We start from the raw sequence: 22,366 nt of genomic DNA on the forward strand, positions 1-22,366 counted from the left end.
ATATACAGTGCATAAAATATATTTATATATATACCCTTATACACCATTTTAATAAAAATATCACAAAATTCTTCTAAGTCCCTCGGGAAGAGTGAAAGACGCGCACGTTCATTTTCAGAGCTTCTAGACCTTCCTATAAGAAGTTAGCCAAAAAGTAGCTTCGAAAAACGCTTACGTTAAGTTTCAGAGTTGCTTCTAATGTACCAAAGCTGGACTTAGACATAATTTCACTCTCACAACATTATGGCTGGTTGGAGACAGTCCGAACCACAAGTACCGGGTCCATGGTTCTGGGCGTATACTGGGGGTACTGGGACGACTCCCATTAACCCCTGACTATACCGGGGATACGCTTATCACAATGCCTTTCTGGTCTGTGCTGAAGCAGGGCATTCTGGCAGCCAAGTGGCTTGACCAATATTAGTGAGCCTGGTTACCCCCTCTCGGAACCACAGACTTAGAAATCGCCAGCTCATATACAGTGCATAAAATAAATTTATATATATACCCTTATACACCATTTTAATAAAAAATATCACAAAATTCTTCTAAGTCCCTCGGGAAGAGTGAAAGACGCGCACGTTCATTTTCAGAGCTCCTAGACCTTCCTATAAGAAGTTAGCCAAAAAGTAGCTTCGAAAAACGCTTAGGTTAAGTTTCAGAGTTGCTTCTAATGTACCAAAGCTGGACTTACAGTAGACATAATTTCACTCTCACAACATTATGGCTGGTTGGAGACAGTCCGAACTACAAGTACCGGGTCCATGGTTCTGGGCGTATACTGGGGGGACGGGGACGACTCCCATTAACCCCTGACTATACCGGGGATACGCTTATCACAATGCCTTTCTGGTCTGTGCTGAAGCAGGGCATTCTGGCAGCCAAGTTGCTTGACCTTTATTAGTGAGCCTGGTTACCCCCTCTAGGAACCACAGACTTAGAAATCGCCAGCTCATATACAGTGCATAAAATATATTTATATATATACCCTTATACACCATTTTAATAAAAAATATCACAAAATTCTTCTAAGTTCCTCGGGAAGAGTGAAAGACGCGCACGTTCATTTTCAGAGCTCGTAGACCTTCCTATAAGAAGTTAGCCAAAAAGTAGCTTCGAAAAACGCTTAGGTTAAGTTTCAGAGTTGCTTCTAATGTACCAAAGCTGGACTTACAGTAGACATAATTTCACTCTCACAACATTATGGCTGGTTGGAGACAGTCCGAACCACAAGTACCGGGTCCATGGTTCTGGGCGTATACTGGGGGTACTGGGACGACTCCCATTAACCCCTGACTATACCGGGGATACGCTTATCACAATGCCTTTCTGGTCTGTGCTGAAGCAGGGCATTCTGGCAGCCAAGTGGCTTGACCAATATTAGTGAGCCTGGTTACCCCCTCTCGGAACCACAGACTTAGAAATCGCCAGCTCATATACAGTGCATAAAATAAATTTATATATATACCCTTATACACCATTTTAATAAAAAATATCACAAAATTCTTCTAAGTCCCTCGGGAAGAGTGAAAGACGCGCACGTTCATTTTCAGAGCTCCTAGACCTTCCTATAAGAAGTTAGCCAAAAAGTAGCTTCGAAAAACGCTTAGGTTAAGTTTCAGAGTTGCTTCTAATGTACCAAAGCTGGACTTAGACATAATTTCACTCTCACAACATTATGGCTGGTTGGAGACAGTCCGAACCACAAGTACCGGGTCCATGGTTCTGGGCGTATACTGGGGGGACGGGGACGACTCCCATTAACCCCTGACTATACCGGGGATACGCTTATCACAATGCCTTTCTGGTCTGTGCTGAAGCAGGGCATTCTAGCAGCCAAGTGTCTTGACCTTTATTTGTGAGCCTGGTAACCCCCTCTCGGAACCACAGACTTAGAAATCGCCAGCTCATATACAGTGCATAAAATATATTTATATATATATACCCTTATACACCATTTTAATAAAAAATATCACAAAATTCTTCTAAGTCCCTCGGGAAGAGTGAAAGACGCGCACGTTCATTTTCAGAGCTCCTAGATCTTCCTATAAGAAGTTAGCCAAAAAGTAGCTTCGAAAAACGCTTAGGTTAAGTTTCAGAGTTGCTTCTAATGTACCAAAGCTGGACTTAGACATAATTTCACTCTCACAACATTATGGCTGGTTGGAGACAGTCCGAACCACAAGTACCGGGTCCATGGTTCTGGGCGTATACTGGGGGGACGGGGACGACTCCCATTAACCCCTGACTATACCGGGGATACGCTTATCACAATGCCTTTCTGGTCTGTGCTGAAGCAGGGCATTCTGGCAGCCAAGTTGCTTGACCTTTATTAGTGAGCCTGGTTACCCCCTCTCGGAACCACAGACTTAGAAATCGCCAGCTCATATACAGTGCATAAAATATATTTATATATATACCCTTATACACCATTTTAATAAAAAATATCACAAAATTCTTCTAAGTCCCTCGGGAAGAGTGAAAGACGCGCACGTTCATTTTCAGAGCTCCTAGATCTTCCTATAAGAAGTTAGCCAAAAAGTAGCTTCGAAAAACGCTTAGGTTAAGTTTCAGAGTTGCTTCTAATGTACCAAAGCTGGACTTAGACATAATTTCACTCTCACAACATTATGGCTGGTTGGAGACAGTCCGAACCACAAGTACCGGGTCCATGGTTCTGGGCGTATACTGGGGGGACGGGGACGACTCCCATTAACCCCTGACTATACCGGGGATACGCTTATCACAATGCCTTTCTGGTCTGTGCTGAAGCAGGGCATTCTGGCAGCCAAGTTGCTTGACCTTTATTAGTGAGCCTGGTTACCCCCTCTCGGAACCACAGACTTAGAAATCGCCAGCTCATATACAGTGCATAAAATATATTTATATATATACCCTTATACACCATTTTAATAAAAATATCACAAAATTCTTCTAAGTCCCTCGGGAAGAGTGAAAGACGCGCACGTTCATTTTCAGAGCTTCTAGACCTTCCTATAAGAAGTTAGCCAAAAAGTAGCTTCGAAAAACGCTTAGGTTAAGTTTCAGAGTTGCTTCTAATGTACCGAAGCTGGACTTAGACATAATTTCACTCTCACAACATTATGGCTGGTTGGAGACAGTCCGAACCACAAGTACCGGGTCCATGGTTCTGGGCGTATACTGGGGGTACTGGGACGACTCCCATTAACCCCTGACAATACCGGGGATACGCTTATCACAATGCCTTTCTGGTCTGTGCTGAAGCAGGGCATTCTGGCAGCCAAGTGGCTTGACCTTTATTAGTGAGCCTGGTTACCCCCTCTCGGAACCACAGACTTAGAAATCGCCAGCTCATATACAGTGCATAAAATATATTTATATATACTGTATACCCTTATACACCATTTTAATAAAAAATATCACAAAATTCTTCTAAGTCCCTCGGGAAGAGTGAAAGACGCGCACGTTCATTTTCAGAGCTTCTAGACCTTCCTATAAGAAGTTAGCCAAAAAGTAGCTTCGAAAAACGCTTACGTTAAGTTTCAGAGTTGCTTCTAATGTACCAAAGCTGGACTTAGACATAATTTCACTCTCACAACATTATGGCTGGTTGGAGACAGTCCGAACCACAAGTACCGGGTCCATGGTTCTGGGCGTATACTGGGGGTACTGGGACGACTCCCATTAACCCCTGACTATACCGGGGATACGCTTATCACAATGCCTTTCTGGTCTGTGCTGAAGCAGGGCATTCTGGCAGCCAAGTGGCTTGACCTTTATTAGTGAGCCTGGTTACCCCCTCTCGGAACCACAGACTTAGAAATCGCCAGCTCATATACAGTGCATAAAATAAATTTATATATATACCCTTATACACCATTTTAATAAAAAATATCACAAAATTCTTCTAAGTCCCTCGGGAAGAGTGAAAGACGCGCACGTTCATTTTCAGAGCTCCTAGACCTTCCTATAAGAAGTTAGCCAAAAAGTAGCTTCGAAAAACGCTTAGGTTAAGTTTCAGAGTTGCTTCTAATGTACCAAAGCTGGACTTAGACATAATTTCACTCTCACAACATTATGGCTGGTTGGAGACAGTCCGAACCACAAGTACCGGGTCCATGGTTCTGGGCGTATACTGGGGGGACGGGGACGACTCCCATTAACCCCTGACTATACCGGGGATACGCTTATCACAATGCCTTTCTGGTCTGTGCTGAAGCAGGGCATTCTGGCAGCCAAGTTGCTTGACCTTTATTAGTGAGCCTGGTTACCCCCTCTCGGAACCACAGACTTAGAAATCGCCAGCGCATATACAGTGCATAAAATATATTTATATATATACCCTTATACACCATTTTAATAAAAATATCACAAAATTCTTCTAAGTCCCTCGGGAAGAGTGAAAGACGCGCACGTTCATTTTCAGAGCTTCTAGACCTTCCTATAAGAAGTTAGCCAAAAAGTAGCTTCGAAAAACGCTTACGTTAAGTTTCAGAGTTGCTTCTAATGTACCAAAGCTGGACTTAGACATAATTTCACTCTCACAACATTATGGCTGGTTGGAGACAGTCCGAACCACAAGTACCGGGTCCATGGTTCTGGGCGTATACTGGTGGTACTGGGACGACTCCCATTAACCCCTGACTATACCGGGGATACGCTTATCACAATGCCTTTCTGGTCTGTGCTGAAGCAGGGCATTCTGGCAGCCAAGTGGCTTGACCTTTATTAGTGAGCCTGGTTACCCCCTCTCGGAACCACAGACTTAGAAATCGCCAGCTCATATACAGTGCATAAAATATATTTATATATATACCCTTATACACCATTTTAATAAAAAATATCACAAAATTCTTCTAAGTCCCTCGGGAAGAGTGAAAGACGCGCACGTTCATTTTCAGAGCTTCTAGACCTTCCTATAAGAAGTTAGCCAAAAAGTAGCTTCGAAAAACGCTTAGGTTAAGTTTCAGAGTTGCTTCTAATGTACCAAAGCTGGACTTAGACATAATTTCACTCTCACAACATTATGGCTGGTTGGAGACAGTCCGAACCACAAGTACCGGGTCCATGGTTCTGGGCGTATACTGGGGGGACGGGGACGACTCTCATTAACCCCTGACTATACCGGGGATACGCTTATCACAATGCCTTTCTGGTCTGTGCTGAAGCAGGGCATTCTGGCAGCCAAGTTGCTTGACCTTTATTAGTGAGCCTGGTTACCCCCTCTCGGAACCACAGACTTAGAAATCGCCAGCTCATATACAGTGCATAAAATATATTTATATATATACCCTTATACACCATTTTAATAAAAAATATCACAAAATTCTTCTAAGTCCCTCGGGAAGAGTGAAAGACGCGCACGTTCATTTTCAGAGCTTCTAGACCTTCCTATAAGAAGTTAGCCAAAAAGTAGCTTCGAAAAACGCTTACGTTAAGTTTCAGAGTTGCTTCTAATGTACCAAAGCTGGACTTAGACATAATTTCACTCTCACAACATTATGGCTGGTTGGAGACAGTCCGAACCACAAGTACCGGGTCCATGGTTCTGGGCGTATACTGGGGGTACTGGGACGACTCCCATTAACCCCTGACTATACCGGGGATACGCTTATCACAATGCCTTTCTGGTCTGTGCTGAAGCAGGGCATTCTGGCAGCCAAGTGGCTTGACCTTTATTAGTGAGCCTGGTTACCCCCTCTCGGAACCACAGACTTAGAAATCGCCAGCTCATATACAGTGCATAAAATAAATTTATATATATACCCTTATACACCATTTTAATAAAAAATATCACAAAATTCTTCTAAGTCCCTCGGGAAGAGTGAAAGACGCGCACGTTCATTTTCAGAGCTCCTAGACCTTCCTATAAGAAGTTAGCCAAAAAGTAGCTTCGAAAAACGCTTAGGTTAAGTTTCAGAGTTGCTTCTAATGTACCAAAGCTGGACTTAGACATAATTTCACTCTCACAACATTATGGCTGGTTGGAGACAGTCCGAACCACAAGTACCGGGTCCATGGTTCTGGGCGTATACTGGGGGGACGGGGACGACTCCCATTAACCCCTGACTATACCGGGGATACGCTTATCACAATGCCTTTCTGGTCTGTGCTGAAGCAGGGCATTCTGGCAGCCAAGTTGCTTGACCTTTATTAGTGAGCCTGGTTACCCCCTCTCGGAACCACAGACTTAGAAATCGCCAGCGCATATACAGTGCATAAAATATATTTATATATATACCCTTATACACCATTTTAATAAAAATATCACAAAATTCTTCTAAGTCCCTCGGGAAGAGTGAAAGACGCGCACGTTCATTTTCAGAGCTTCTAGACCTTCCTATAAGAAGTTAGCCAAAAAGTAGCTTCGAAAAACGCTTACGTTAAGTTTCAGAGTTGCTTCTAATGTACCAAAGCTGGACTTAGACATAATTTCACTCTCACAACATTATGGCTGGTTGGAGACAGTCCGAACCACAAGTACCGGGTCCATGGTTCTGGGCGTATACTGGTGGTACTGGGACGACTCCCATTAACCCCTGACTATACCGGGGATACGCTTATCACAATGCCTTTCTGGTCTGTGCTGAAGCAGGGCATTCTGGCAGCCAAGTGGCTTGACCTTTATTAGTGAGCCTGGTTACCCCCTCTCGGAACCACAGACTTAGAAATCGCCAGCTCATATACAGTGCATAAAATATATTTATATATATACCCTTATACACCATTTTAATAAAAAATATCACAAAATTCTTCTAAGTCCCTCGGGAAGAGTGAAAGACGCGCACGTTCATTTTCAGAGCTTCTAGACCTTCCTATAAGAAGTTAGCCAAAAAGTAGCTTCGAAAAACGCTTAGGTTAAGTTTCAGAGTTGCTTCTAATGTACCAAAGCTGGACTTAGACATAATTTCACTCTCACAACATTATGGCTGGTTGGAGACAGTCCGAACCACAAGTACCGGGTCCATGGTTCTGGGCGTATACTGGGGGGACGGGGACGACTCTCATTAACCCCTGACTATACCGGGGATACGCTTATCACAATGCCTTTCTGGTCTGTGCTGAAGCAGGGCATTCTGGCAGCCAAGTTGCTTGACCTTTATTAGTGAGCCTGGTTACCCCCTCTCGGAACCACAGACTTAGAAATCGCCAGCTCATATACAGTGCATAAAATAAATTTATATATATACCCTTATACACCATTTTAATAAAAAATATCACAAAATTCTTCTAAGTCCCTCGGGAAGAGTGAAAGACGCGCACGTTCATTTTCAGAGCTCCTAGACCTTCCTATAAGAAGTTAGCCAAAAAGTAGCTTCGAAAAACGCTTAGGTTAAGTTTCAGAGTTGCTTCTAATGTACCAAAGCTGGACTTAGACATAATTTCACTCTCACAACATTATGGCTGGTTGGAGACAGTCCGAACCACAAGTACCGGGTCCATGGTTCTGGGCGTATACTGGGGGGACGGGGACGACTCCCATTAACCCCTGACTATACCGGGGATACGCTTATCACAATGCCTTTCTGGTCTGTGCTGAAGCAGGGCATTCTGGCAGCCAAGTTGCTTGACCTTTATTAGTGAGCCTGGTTACCCCCTCTCGGAACCACAGACTTAGAAATCGCCAGCTCATATACAGTGCATAAAATATATTTATATATATACCCTTATACACCATTTTAATAAAAATATCACAAAATTCTTCTAAGTCCCTCGGGAAGAGTGAAAGACGCGCACGTTCATTTTCAGAGCTTCTAGACCTTCCTATAAGAAGTTAGCCAAAAAGTAGCTTCGAAAAACGCTTACGTTAAGTTTCAGAGTTGCTTCTAATGTACCAAAGCTGGACTTAGACATAATTTCACTCTCACAACATTATGGCTGGTTGGAGACAGTCCGAACCACAAGTACCGGGTCCATGGTTCTGGGCGTATACTGGGGGTACTGGGACGACTCCCATTAACCCCTGACAATACCGGGGATACGCTTATCACAATGCCTTTCTGGTCTGTGCTGAAGCAGGGCATTCTGGCAGCCAAGTGGCTTGACCTTTATTAGTGAGCCTGGTTACCCCCTCTCGGAACCACAGACTTAGAAATCGCCAGCTCATATACAGTGCATAAAATATATTTATATATACTGTATACCCTTATACACCATTTTAATAAAAAATATCACAAAATTCTTCTAAGTCCCTCGGGAAGAGTGAAAGACGCGCACGTTCATTTTCAGAGCTTCTAGACCTTCCTATAAGAAGTTAGCCAAAAAGTAGCTTCGAAAAACGCTTACGTTAAGTTTCAGAGTTGCTTCTAATGTACCAAAGCTGGACTTAGACATAATTTCACTCTCACAACATTATGGCTGGTTGGAGACAGTCCGAACCACAAGTACCGGGTCCATGGTTCTGGGCGTATACTGGGGGTACTGGGACGACTCCCATTAACCCCTGACTATACCGGGGATACGCTTATCACAATGCCTTTCTGGTCTGTGCTGAAGCAGGGCATTCTGGCAGCCAAGTGGCTTGACCTTTATTAGTGAGCCTGGTTACCCCCTCTCGGAACCACAGACTTAGAAATCGCCAGCTCATATACAGTGCATAAAATAAATTTATATATATACCCTTATACACCATTTTAATAAAAAATATCACAAAATTCTTCTAAGTCCCTCGGGAAGAGTGAAAGACGCGCACGTTCATTTTCAGAGCTCCTAGACCTTCCTATAAGAAGTTAGCCAAAAAGTAGCTTCGAAAAACGCTTAGGTTAAGTTTCAGAGTTGCTTCTAATGTACCAAAGCTGGACTTAGACATAATTTCACTCTCACAACATTATGGCTGGTTGGAGACAGTCCGAACCACAAGTACCGGGTCCATGGTTCTGGGCGTATACTGGGGGGACGGGGACGACTCCCATTAACCCCTGACTATACCGGGGATACGCTTATCACAATGCCTTTCTGGTCTGTGCTGAAGCAGGGCATTCTGGCAGCCAAGTTGCTTGACCTTTATTAGTGAGCCTGGTTACCCCCTCTCGGAACCACAGACTTAGAAATCGCCAGCGCATATACAGTGCATAAAATATATTTATATATATACCCTTATACACCATTTTAATAAAAATATCACAAAATTCTTCTAAGTCCCTCGGGAAGAGTGAAAGACGCGCACGTTCATTTTCAGAGCTTCTAGACCTTCCTATAAGAAGTTAGCCAAAAAGTAGCTTCTTAAAACGCTTACGTTAAGTTTCAGAGTTGCTTCTAATGTACCAAAGCTGGACTTAGACATAATTTCACTCTCACAACATTATGGCTGGTTGGAGACAGTCCGAACCACAAGTACCGGGTCCATGGTTCTGGGCGTATACTGGTGGTACTGGGACGACTCCCATTAACCCCTGACTATACCGGGGATACGCTTATCACAATGCCTTTCTGGTCTGTGCTGAAGCAGGGCATTCTGGCAGCCAAGTGGCTTGACCTTTATTAGTGAGCCTGGTTACCCCCTCTCGGAACCACAGACTTAGAAATCGCCAGCTCATATACAGTGCATAAAATATATTTATATATATACCCTTATACACCATTTTAATAAAAAATATCACAAAATTCTTCTAAGTCCCTCGGGAAGAGTGAAAGACGCGCACGTTCATTTTCAGAGCTTCTAGACCTTCCTATAATAAGTTAGCCAAAAAGTAGCTTCGAAAAACGCTTACGTTAAGTTTCAGAGTTGCTTCTAATGTACCAAAGCTGGACTTAGACATAATTTCACTCTCACAACATTATGGCTGGTTGGAGACAGTCCGAACCACAAGTACCGGGTCCATGGTTCTGGGCGTATACTGGGGGTACTGGGACGACTCCCATTAACCCCTGACTATACCGGGGATACGCTTATCACAATGCCTTTCTGGTCTGTGCTGAAGCAGGGCATTCTGGCAGCCAAGTGGCTTGACCTTTATTAGTGAGCCTGGTTACCCCCTCTCGGAACCACAGACTTAGAAATCGCCAGCTCATATACAGTGCATAAAATATATTTATATATATACCCTTATACACCATTTTAATAAAAAATATCACAAAATTCTTCTAAGTCCCTCGGGAAGAGTGAAAGACGCGCACGTTCATTTTCAGAGCTTCTAGACCTTCCTATAAGAAGTTAGCCAAAAAGTAGCTTCGAAAAACGCTTACGTTAAGTTTCAGAGTTGCTTCTAATGTACCAAAGCTGGACTTAGACATAATTTCACTCTCACAACATTATGGCTGGTTGGAGACAGTCCGAACCACAAGTACCGGGTCCATGGTTCTGGGCGTATACTGGGGGTACTGGGACGACTCCCATTAACCCCTGACTATTCCGGGGATACGCTTATCACAATGCCTTTCTGGTCTGTGCTGAAGCAGGGCATTCTGGCAGCCAAGTGGCTGGACCTTTATTAGTGAGCCTGGTTACCCCCTCTCGGAACCACAGACTTAGAAATCACCAGCTCATATACAGTGCATAAAATAAATTTATATATATACCCTTATACACCATTTTTATAAAAAATATCACAAAATTCTTCTAAGTCCCTCGGGAAGAGTGAAAGACGCGCACGTTCATTTTCAGAGCTCCTAGACCTTCCTATAAGAAGTTAGCCAAAAAGTAGCTTCGAAAAACGCTTAGGTTAAGTTTCAGAGTTGCTTCTAATGTACCAAAGCTGGACTTAGACATAATTTCACTCTCACAACATTATGGCTGGTTGGAGACAGTCCGAACCACAAGTACCGGGTCCATGGTTCTGGGCGTATACTGGGGGGACGGGGACGACTCCCATTAACCCCTGACTATACCGGGGATACGCTTATCACAATGCCTTTCTGGTCTGTGCTGAAGCAGGGCATTCTGGCAGCCAAGTTGCTTGACCTTTATTAGTGAGCCTGGTTACCCCCTCTCGGAACCACAGACTTAGAAATCGCCAGCTCATATACAGTGCATAAAATATATTTATATATATATACCCTTATACACCATTTTAATAAAAAATATCACAAAATTCTTCTAAGTCCCTCGGGAAGAGTGAAAGACGCGCACGTTCATTTTCAGAGCTCCTAGATCTTCCTACTGTATAAGAAGTTAGCCAAAAAGTAGCTTCGAAAAACGCTTAGGTTAAGTTTCAGAGTTGCTTCTAATGTACCAAAGCTGGACTTAGACATAATTTCACTCTCACAACATTATGGCTGGTTGGAGACAGTCCGAACCACAAGTACCGGGTCCATGGTTCTGGGCGTATACTGGGGGGACGGGGACGACTCCCATTAACCCCTGACTATACCGGGGATACGCTTATCACAATGCCTTTCTGGTCTGTGCTGAAGCAGGGCATTCTGGCAGCCAAGTTGCTTGACCTTTATTAGTGAGCCTGGTTACCCCCTCTCGGAACCACAGACTTAGAAATCGCCAGCTCATATACAGTGCATAAAATATATTTATATATATACCCTTATACACCATTTTAATAAAAATATCACAAAATTCTTCTAAGTCCCTCGGGAAGAGTGAAAGACGCGCACGTTCATTTTCAGAGCTTCTAGACCTTCCTATAAGAAGTTAGCCAAAAAGTAGCTTCGAAAAACGCTTACGTTAAGTTTCAGAGTTGCTTCTAATGTACCAAAGCTGGACTTAGACATAATTTCACTCTCACAACATTATGGCTGGTTGGAGACAGTCCGAACCACAAGTACCGGGTCCATGGTTCTGGGCGTATACTGGGGGTACTGGGACGACTCCCATTAACCCCTGACTATACCGGGGATACGCTTATCACAATGCCTTTCTGGTCTGTGCTGAAGCAGGGCATTCTGGCAGCCAAGTGGCTTGACCTTTATTAGTGAGCCTGGTTACCCCCTCTCGGAACCACAGACTTAGAAATCGCAAGCTCATATACAGTGCATAAAATAAATTTATATATATACCCTTATACACCATTTTAATAAAAAATATCACAAAATTCTTCTAAGTCCATCGGGAAGAGTGAAAGACGCGCACGTTCATTTTCAGAGCTCCTAGACCTTCCTATAAGAAGTTAGCCAAAAAGTAGCTTCGAAAAACGCTTAGGTTAAGTTTCAGAGTTGCTTCTAATGTACCAAAGCTGGACTTAGACATAATTTCACTCTCACAACATTATGGCTGGTTGGAGACAGTCCGAACCACAAGTACCGGGTCCATGGTTCTGGGCGTATACTGGGGGGACGGGGACGACTCCCATTAACCCCTGACTATACCGGGGATACGCTTATCACAATGCCTTTCTGGTCTGTGCTGAAGCAGGGCATTCTGGCAGCCAAGTTGCTTGACCTTTATTAGTGAGCCTGGTTACCCCCTCTCGGAACCACAGACTTAGAAATCGCCAGCTCATATACAGTGCATAAAATATATTTATATATATACCCTTATACACCATTTTAATAAAAAATATCACAAAATTCTTCTAAGTCCCTCGGGAAGAGTGAAAGACGCGCACGTTCATTTTCAGAGCTTCTAGACCTTCCTATAAGAAGTTAGCCAAAAAGTAGCTTCGAAAAACGCTTACGTTAAGTTTCAGAGTTGCTTCTAATGTACCAAAGCTGGACTTAGACATAATTTCACTCTCACAACATTATGGCTGGTTGGAGACAGTCCGAACCACAAGTACCGGGTCCATGGTTCTGGGCGTATACTGGGGGTACTGGGACGACTCCCATTAACCTCTGACTATACCGGGGATACGCTTATCACAATGCCTTTCTGGTCTGTGCTGAAGCAGGGCATTCTGGCAGCCAAGTGGCTTGACCTTTATTAGTGAGCCTGGTTACCCCCTCTCGGAACCACAGACTTAGAAATCGCCAGCTCATATACAGTGCATAAAATATATTTATATATATACCCTTATACACCATTTTAATAAAAAATATCACAAAATTCTTCTAAGTCCCTCGGGAAGAGTGAAAGACGCGCACGTTCATTTTCAGAGCTCCTAGATCTTCCTATAAGAAGTTAGCCAAAAAGTAGCTTCGAAAAACGCTTAGGTTAAGTTTCAGAGTTGCTTCTAATGTACCAAAGCTGGACTTAGACATAATTTCACTCTCACAACATTATGGCTGGTTGGAGACAGTCCGAACCACAAGTACCGGGTCCATGGTTCTGGGCGTATACTGGGGGGACGGGGACGACTCCCATTAACCCCTGACTATACCGGGGATACGCTTATCACAATGCCTTTCTGGTCTGTGCTGAAGCAGGGCATTCTTGCAGCCAAGTTGCTTGACCTTTATTAGTGAGCCTGGTTACCCCCTCTCGGAACCACAGACTTAGAAATCGCCAGCTCATATACAGTGCATAAAATATATTTATATATATACCCTTATACACCATTTTAATAAAAATATCACAAAATTCTTCTAAGTCCCTCGGGAAGAGTGAAAGACGCGCACGTTCATTTTCAGAGCTTCTAGACCTTCCTATAAGAAGTTAGCCACAAAAGTAGCTTCGAAAAACGCTTAGGTTAAGTTTCAGAGTTGCTTCTAATGTACCAAAGCTGGACTTAGACTAATTTCACTCTCACAACATTATGGCTGGTTGGAGACAGTCCGAACCACAAGTACCGGGTCCATGGTTCTGGGCGTACTGTATACTGGAGGTACTGGGACGACTCCCATTAACCCCTGACAATACCGGGGATACGCTTATCACAATGCCTTTCTGGTCTGTGCTGAAGCAGGGCATTCTGGCAGCCAAGTGGCTTGACCTTTATTAGTGAGCCTGGTTACCCCCTCTCGGAACCACAGACTTAGAAATCGCCAGCTCATATACAGTGCATAAAATAAATTTATATATATACCCTTATACACCATTTTAATAAAAAATATCACAAAATTCTTCTAAGTCCCTCGGGAAGAGTGAAAGACGCGCACGTTCATTTTCAGAGCTCCTAGACCTTCCTATAAGAAGTTAGCCAAAAAGTAGCTTCGAAAAACGCTTAGGTTAAGTTTCAGAGTTGCTTCTAATGTACCAAAGCTGGACTTAGACATAATTTCACTCTCACAACATTATGGCTGGTTGGAGACAGTCCGAACCACAAGTACCGGGTCCATGGTTCTGGGCGTATACTGGGGGTACTGGGACGACTCCCATTAACCCCTGACTATACCGGGGATACGCTTATCACAATGCCTTTCTGGTCTGTGCTGAAGCAGGGCATTCTGGCAGCCAAGTGGCTTGACCTTTATTAGTGAGCCTGGTTACCCCCTCTCGGAACCACAGACTTAGAAATCGCCAGCTCATATACAGTGCATAAAATATATTTATATATATACCCTTATACACCATTTTAATAAAAATATCACAAAATTCTTCTAAGTCCCTCGGGAAGAGTGAAAGACGCGCACGTTCATTTTCAGAGCTTCTAGACCTTCCTATAAGAAGTTAGCCACAAAAGTAGCTTCGAAAAACGCTTAGGTTAAGTTTCAGAGTTGCTTCTAATGTACCAAAGCTGGACTTAGACATAATTTCACTCTCACAACATTATGGCTGGTTGGAGACAGTCCGAACCACAAGTACCGGGTCCATGGTTCTGGGCGTATACTGGGGGTACTGGGACGACTCCCATTAACCCCTGACAATACCGGGGATACGCTTATCACAATGCCTTTCTGGTCTGTGCTGAAGCAGGGCATTCTGGCAGCCAAGTGGCTTGACCTTTATTAGTGAGCTTGGTTACCCCCTCTCGGAACCACAGACTTAGAAATCGCCAGCTCATATACAGTGCATAAAATAAATTTATATATATACCCTTATACACCATTTTAATAAAAAATATCACAAAATTCTTCTAAGTCCCTCGGGAAGAGTGAAAGACGCGCACGTTCATTTTCAGAGCTCCTAGACCTTCCTATAAGAAGTTAGCCAAAAAGTAGCTTCGAAAAACGCTTAGGTTAAGTTTCAGAGTTGCTTCTAATGTACCAAAGCTGGACTTAGACATAATTTCACTCTCACAACATTATGGCTGGTTGGAGACAGTCCGAACCACAAGTACCGGGTCCATGGTTCTGGGCGTATACTGGGGGGACGGGGGGGACTCCCATTAACCCCTGACTATACCGGGGATACGCTTATCACAATGCCTTTCTGGTCTGTGCTGAAGCAGGGCATTCTGGCAGCCAAGTTGCTTGACCTTTATTAGTGAGCCTGGTTACCCCATCTCGGAACCACAGACTTAGAAATCGCCAGCTCATATACAGTGCATAAAATATATTTATATATATACCCTTATACACCATTTTAATAAAAAATATCACAAAATTCTTCTAAGTCCCTCGGGAAGAGTGAAAGACGCGCACGTTCATTTTCAGAGCTCCTAGATCTTCCTATAAGAAGTTAGCCAAAAAGTAGCTTCGAAAAACGCTTAGGTTAAGTTTCAGAGTTGCTTCTAATGTACCAAAGCTGGACTTAGACATAATTTCACTCTCACAACATTATGGCTGGTTGGAGACAGTCCGAACCACAAGTACCGGGTCCATGGTTCTGGGCGTATACTGGGGGGACGGGGACGACTCCCATTAACCCCTGACTATACCGGGGATACGCTTATCACAATGCCTTTCTGGTCTGTGCTGAAGCAGGGCATTCTGGCAGCCAAGTTGCTTGACCTTTATTAGTGATCCTGGTTACCCCCTCTCGGAACCACAGACTTAGAAATCGCCAGCTCATATACAGTGCATAAAATATATTTATATATATACCCTTATACACCATTTTAATAAAAATATCACAAAATTCTTCTAAGTCCCTCGGGAAGAGTGAAAGACGCGCACGTTCATTTTCAGAGCTTCGAGACCTTCCTATAAGAAGTTAGCCACAAAAGTAGCTTCGAAAAACGCTTAGGTTAAGTTTCAGAGTTGCTTCTAATGTACCAAAGCTGGACTTAGACATAATTTCACTCTCACAACATTATGGCTGGTTGGAGACAGTCCGAACCACAAGTACCGGGTCCATGGTTCTGGGCGTATACTGGGGGGACGGGGACGACTCCCATTAACCCCTGACTATACCGGGGATACGCTTATCACAATGCCTTTCTGGTCTGTGCTGAAGCAGGGCATTCTGGCAGCCAAGTTGCTTGACCTTTATTAGTGAGCCTGGTTACCCCATCTCGGAACCACAGACTTAGAAATCGCCAGCTCATATACAGTGCATAAAATATATTTATATATATACCCTTATACACCATTTTAATAAAAAATATCACAAAATTCTTCTAAGTCCCTCGGGAAGAGTGAAAGACGCGCACGTTCATTTTCAGAGCTCCTAGATCTTCCTATAAGAAGTTAGCCAAAAAGTAGCTTCGAAAAACGCTTAGGTTAAGTTTCAGAGTTGCTTCTAATGTACCAAAGCTGGACTTAGACATAATTTCACTCTCACAACATTATGGCTGGTTGGAGACAGTCCGAACCACAAGTACCGGGTCCATGGTTCTGGGCGTATACTGGGGGGACGGGGACGACTCCCATTAACCCCTGACTATACCGGGGATACGCTTATCACAATGCCTTTCTGGTCTGTGCTGAAGCAGGGCATTCTGGCAGCCAAGTTGCTTGACCTTTATTAGTGATCCTGGTTACCCCCTCTCGGAACCACAGACTTAGAAATCGCCAGCTCATATACAGTGCATAAAATATATTTATATATATACCCTTATACACCATTTTAATAAAAATATCACAAAATTCTTCTAAGTCCCTCGGGAAGAGTGAAAGACGCGCACGTTCATTTTCAGAGCTTCTAGACCTTCCTATAAGAAGTTAGCCACAAAAGTAGCTTCGAAAAACGCTTAGGTTAAGTTTCAGAGTTGCTTCTAATGTACCAAAGCTGGACTTAGACATAATTTCACTCTCACAACATTATGGCTGGTTGGAGACAGTCCGAACCACAAGTACCGGGTCCATGGTTCTGGGCGTATACTGGGGGTACTGGGACGACTCCCATTAACCCCTGACAATACCGGGGATACGCTTATCACAATGCCTTTCTGGTCTGTGCTGAAGCAGGGCATTCTAGCAGCCAAGTGGCTTGACCTTTATTAGTGAGCCTGGTTACCCCCTCTCGGAACCACAGACTTAGAAATCGCCAGCTCATATACAGTGCATAAAATAAATTTATATATATACCCTTATACACCATTTTAATAAAAAATATCACAAAATTCTTCTAAGTCCCTCGGGAAGAGTGAAAGACGCGCACGTTCATTTTCAGAGCTCCTAGACCTTCCTATAAGAAGTTAGCCAAAAAGTAGCTTCGAAAAACGCTTACGTTAAGTTTCAGAGTTGCTTCTAATGTACCAAAGCTGGACTTAGACATAATTTCACTCTCACAACATTATGGCTGGTTGGAGACAGTCCGAACCACAAGTATCGGGTCCATTGTTCTGGGCGTATACTGGGGGGACGGGGGGGACTCCCATTAACCCCTGACTATACCGGGGATACGCTTATCACAATGCCTTTCTGGTCTGTGCTGAAGCAGGGCATTCTGGCAGCCAAGTTGCTTGACCTTTATTAGTGAGCCTGGTTACCCCATCTCGGAACCACAGACTTAGAAATCGCCAGCTCATATACAGTGCATAAAATATATTTATATATATATACCCTTATACACCATTTTAATATAAAATATCACAAAATTCTTCTAAGTCCCTCGGGAAGAGTGAAAGACGCGCACGTTCATTTTCAGAGCTTCTAGACCTTCCTATAAGAAGTTAGCCAAAAAGTAGCTTCGAAAAACGCTTACGTTAAGTTTCAGAGTTGCTTCTAATGTACCAAAGCTGGACTTAGACATAATTTCACTCTCACAACATTATGGCTGGTTGGAGACAGTCCGAACCACAAGTACCGGGTCCATGGTTCTGGGCGTATACTGGGGGTACTGGGACGACTCCCATTAACCCCTGACTATACCGGGGATACGCTTATCACAATGCCTTTCTGGTCTGTGCTGAAGCAGGGCATTCTGGCAGCCAAGTGGCTTGACCTTTATTAGTGAGCCTGGTTACCCCCTCTCGGAACCACAGACTTAGAAATCGCCAGCTCATATACAGTGCATAAAATATATTTATATATATACCCTTATACACCATTTTAATAAAAAATATCACAAAATTCTTCTACAGTAAGTCCCTCGGGAAGAGTGAAAGACGCGCACGTTCATTTTCAGAGCTCCTAGATCTTCCTATAAGAAGTTAGCCAAAAAGCAGCTTCGAAAAACGCTTAGGTTAAGTTTCAGAGTTGCTTCTAATGTACCAAAGCTGGACTTAGACATAATTTCACTCTCACAACATTATGGCTGGTTGGAGACAGTCCGAACCACAAGTACCGGGTCCATGGTTCTGGGCGTATACTGGGGGGACGGGGACGACTCCCATTAACCCCTGACTATACCGGGGATACGCTTATCACAATGCCTTTCTGGTCTGTGCTGGAGCAGGGCATTCTGGCAGCCAAGTTGCTTGACCTTTATTAGTGAGCCTGGTTACCCCCTCTCGGAACCACAGACTTAGAAATCGCCAGCTCATATACAGTGCATAAAATATATTTATATATATACCCTTATACACCATTTTAATAAAAATATCACAAAATTCTTCTAAGTCCCTCGGGAAGAGTGAAAGACGCGCACGTTCATTTTCAGAGCTTCTAGACCTTCCTATAAGAAGTTAGCCACAAAAGTAGCTTCGAAAAACGCTTAGGTTAAGTTTCAGAGTTGCTTCTAATGTACCAAAGCTGGACTTAGACATAATTTCACTCTCACAACATTATGGCTGGTTGGAGACAGTCCGAACAACAAGTACCGGGTCCATGGTTCTGGGCGTATACTGGGGGTACTGGGACGACTCCCATTAACCCCTGACAATACCGGGGATACGCTTATCACAATGCCTTTCTGGTCTGTGCTGAAGCAGGGCATTCTGGCAGCCAAGTGGCTTGACCTTTATTAGTGAGCCTGGTTACCCCCTCTCGGAACCACAGACTTAGAAATCGCCAGCTCATATACAGTGCATAAAATATATTTATATATATACCCTTATACACCATTTTAATATAAAATATCACAAAATTCTTCTAAGTCCCTCGGGAAGAGTGAAAGACGCGCACGTTCATTTTCAGAGCTCCTAGACCTTCCTATAAGAAGTTAGCCAAAAAGTAGCTTCGAAAAACGCTTAGGTTAAGTTTCAGAGTTGCTTCTAATGTACCAAAGCTGGACTTAGACATAATTTCACTCTCACAACATGATGGCTGGTTGGAGACAGTCCGAACCACAAGTACCGGGTCCATGGTTCTGGGCGTATACTGGGGGGACGGGGACGACTCCCATTAACCCCTGACTATACAGGGATACGCTTATCACAATGCCTTTCTGGTCTGTGCTGAAGCAGGGCATTCTGGCAGCCAAGTTGCTTGACCTTTATTAGTGAGCCTGGTTACCCCCTCTCGGAACCACAGACTTAGAAATCGCCAGCTCATATACAGTGCATAAAATATATTTATATATATACCCTTATACACCATTTTAATAAAAATATCACAAAATTCTTCTAAGTCCCTCGGGAAGAGTGAAAGACGCGCACGTTCATTTTCAGAGCTTCTAGACCTTCCTATAAGAAGTTAGCCACAAAAGTAGCTTCGAAAAACGCTTAGGTTAAGTTTCAGAGTTGCTTCTAATGTACCAAAGCTGGACTTAGACATAATTTCACTCTCACAACATTATGGCTGGTTGGAGACAGTCCGAACAACAAGTACCGGGTCCATGGTTCTGGGCGTATACTGGGGGTACTGGGACGACTCCCATTAACCCCTGACAATACCGGGGATACGCTTATCACAATGCCTTTCTGGTCTGTGCTGAAGCAGGGCATTCTGGCAGCCAAGTGGCTTGACCTTTATTAGTGAGCCTGGTTACCCCCTCTCGGAACCACAGACTTAGAAATCGCCAGCTCATATACAGTGCATAAAATATATTTATATATATACCCTTATACACCATTTTAATATAAAATATCACAAAATTCTTCTAAGTCCCTCGGGAAGAGTGAAAGACGCGCACGTTCATTTTCAGAGCTCCTAGACCTTCCTATAAGAAGTTAGCCAAAAAGTAGCTTCGAAAAACGCTTAGGTTAAGTTTCAGAGTTGCTTCTAATGTACCAAAGCTGGACTTAGACATAATTTCACTCTCACAACATTATGGCTGGTTGGAGACAGTCCGAACCACAAGTACCGGGTCCATGGTTCTGGGCGTATACTGGGGGGACGGGGACGACTCCCATTAACCCCTGACTATACAGGGATACGCTTATCACAATGCCTTTCTGGTCTGTGCTGAAGCAGGGCATTCTGGCAGCCAAGTTGCTTGACCTTTATTAGTGAGCCTGGTTACCCCCTCTCGGAACCACAGACTTAGAAATCGCCAGCTCATATACAGTGCATAAAATATATTTATATATATATACCCTTATACACCATTTTAATAAAAAATATCACAAAATTCTTCTAAGTCCTCGGGAAGAGTGAAAGACGCACGTTCATTTTGAGAGCTCCTAGACCTTCCTATAAGAAGTTAGCCAAAAAGTAGCTTCGAAAAACGCTTACGTTATATTTCAGAGTTGCTTCTAATGTACCAAAGCTGGACTTAGACATAATTTCACTCTCACAACATTATGGCTGGTTGGAGACAGTCCGAACCACAAGTACCGGGTCCATGGTTCTGGGCGTATACTGGGGGGACGGGGACGACTCCCATTAACCCCTGACTATACCGGGGATACGCTTATCACAATGCCTTTCTGGTCTGTGCTGAAGCAGGGCATTCTGGCAGCCAAGTTGCTTGACCTTTATTAGTGAGCCTGGTTACCCCCTCTCGGAACCACAGACTTAGAAATCGCCAGCTCATATACAGTGCATAAAATATATTTATATATATACCCTTATACACCATTTTAATAAAAAATATCACAAAATTCTTCTAAGTCCCTCGGGAAGAGTGAAAGACGCGCACGTTCATTTTCAGAGCTTCTAGACCTTCCTATAAGAAGTTAGCCAAAAAGTAGCTTCGAAAAACGCTTAGGTTAAGTTTCAGAGTTGCTTCTAATGTACCAAAGCTGGACTTTGACATAATTTCACTCTCACAACATTATGGCTGGTTGGAGACAGTCCGAACCACAAGTACCGGGTCCATGGTTCTGGGCGTATACTGGGGGTACTGGGACGACTCCCATTAACCCCTGACTATACCGGGGATACGCTTATCACAATGCCTTTCTGGTCTGTGCTGAAGCAGGGCATTCTGGCAGCCAAGTGGCTTGACCTTTATTAGTGAGCCTGGTTACCCCCTCTCGGAACCACAGACTTAGAAATCGCCAGCTCATATACAGTGCATAAAATAAATTTATATATATACCCTTATTCACCATTTTAATAAAAAATATCACAAAATTCTTCTAAGTCCCTCGGGAAGAGTGAAAGACGCGCACGTTCATTTTCAGAGCTCCTAGACCTTCCTATAAGAAGTTAGCCAAAAAGTAGCTTCGAAAAACGCTTACGTTAAGTTTCAGAGTTGCTTCTAATGTACCAAAGCTGGACTTAGACATAATTTCACTCTCACAACATTATGGCTGGTTGGAGACAGTCCGAACCACAAGTACCGGGTCCATGGTTCTGGGCGTATACTGGGGGTACTGGGACGACTCCCATTAACCCCTGACTATACCGGGGATACGCTTATCACAATGCCTTTCTGGTCTGTGCTGAAGCAGGGCATTCTGGCAGCCAAGTGGCTTGACCTTTATTAGTGAGCCTGGTTACCCCCTCTCGGAACCACAGACTTAGAAATCGCCAGCTCATATACAGTGCATAAAATATATTTATATATATACCCTTATACACCATTTTAATAAAAAATATCACAAAATTCTTCTAAGTCCTCGGGAAGAGTGAAAGACGCGCACGTTCATTTTCAGAGCTCCTAGACCTTCCTATAAGAAGTTAGCCAAAAAGTAGCTTCGAAAAACGCTTAGGTTAAGTTTCAGAGTTGCTTCTAATGTACCAAAGCTGGACTTAGACATAATTTCACTCTCACAACATTATGGCTGGTTGGAGACAGTCCGAACCACAAGTACCGGGTCCATGGTTCTGGGCGTATACTGGGGGTACTGGGACGACTCCCATTAACCCCTGACTATACCGGGGATACGCTTATCACAATGCCTTTCTGGTCTGTGCTGAAGCAGGGCATTCTGGCAGCCAAGTGGCTTGACCTTTATTAGTGAGCCTGGTTACCCCCTCTCGGAACCACAGACTTAGAAATCGCCAGCTCATATACAGTGCA

Source organism: Ascaphus truei, chromosome 1 (genome assembly GCF_040206685.1).
Source record: "Ascaphus truei isolate aAscTru1 chromosome 1, aAscTru1.hap1, whole genome shotgun sequence".
NCBI lineage: Eukaryota > Metazoa > Chordata > Amphibia > Anura > Ascaphidae > Ascaphus > Ascaphus truei.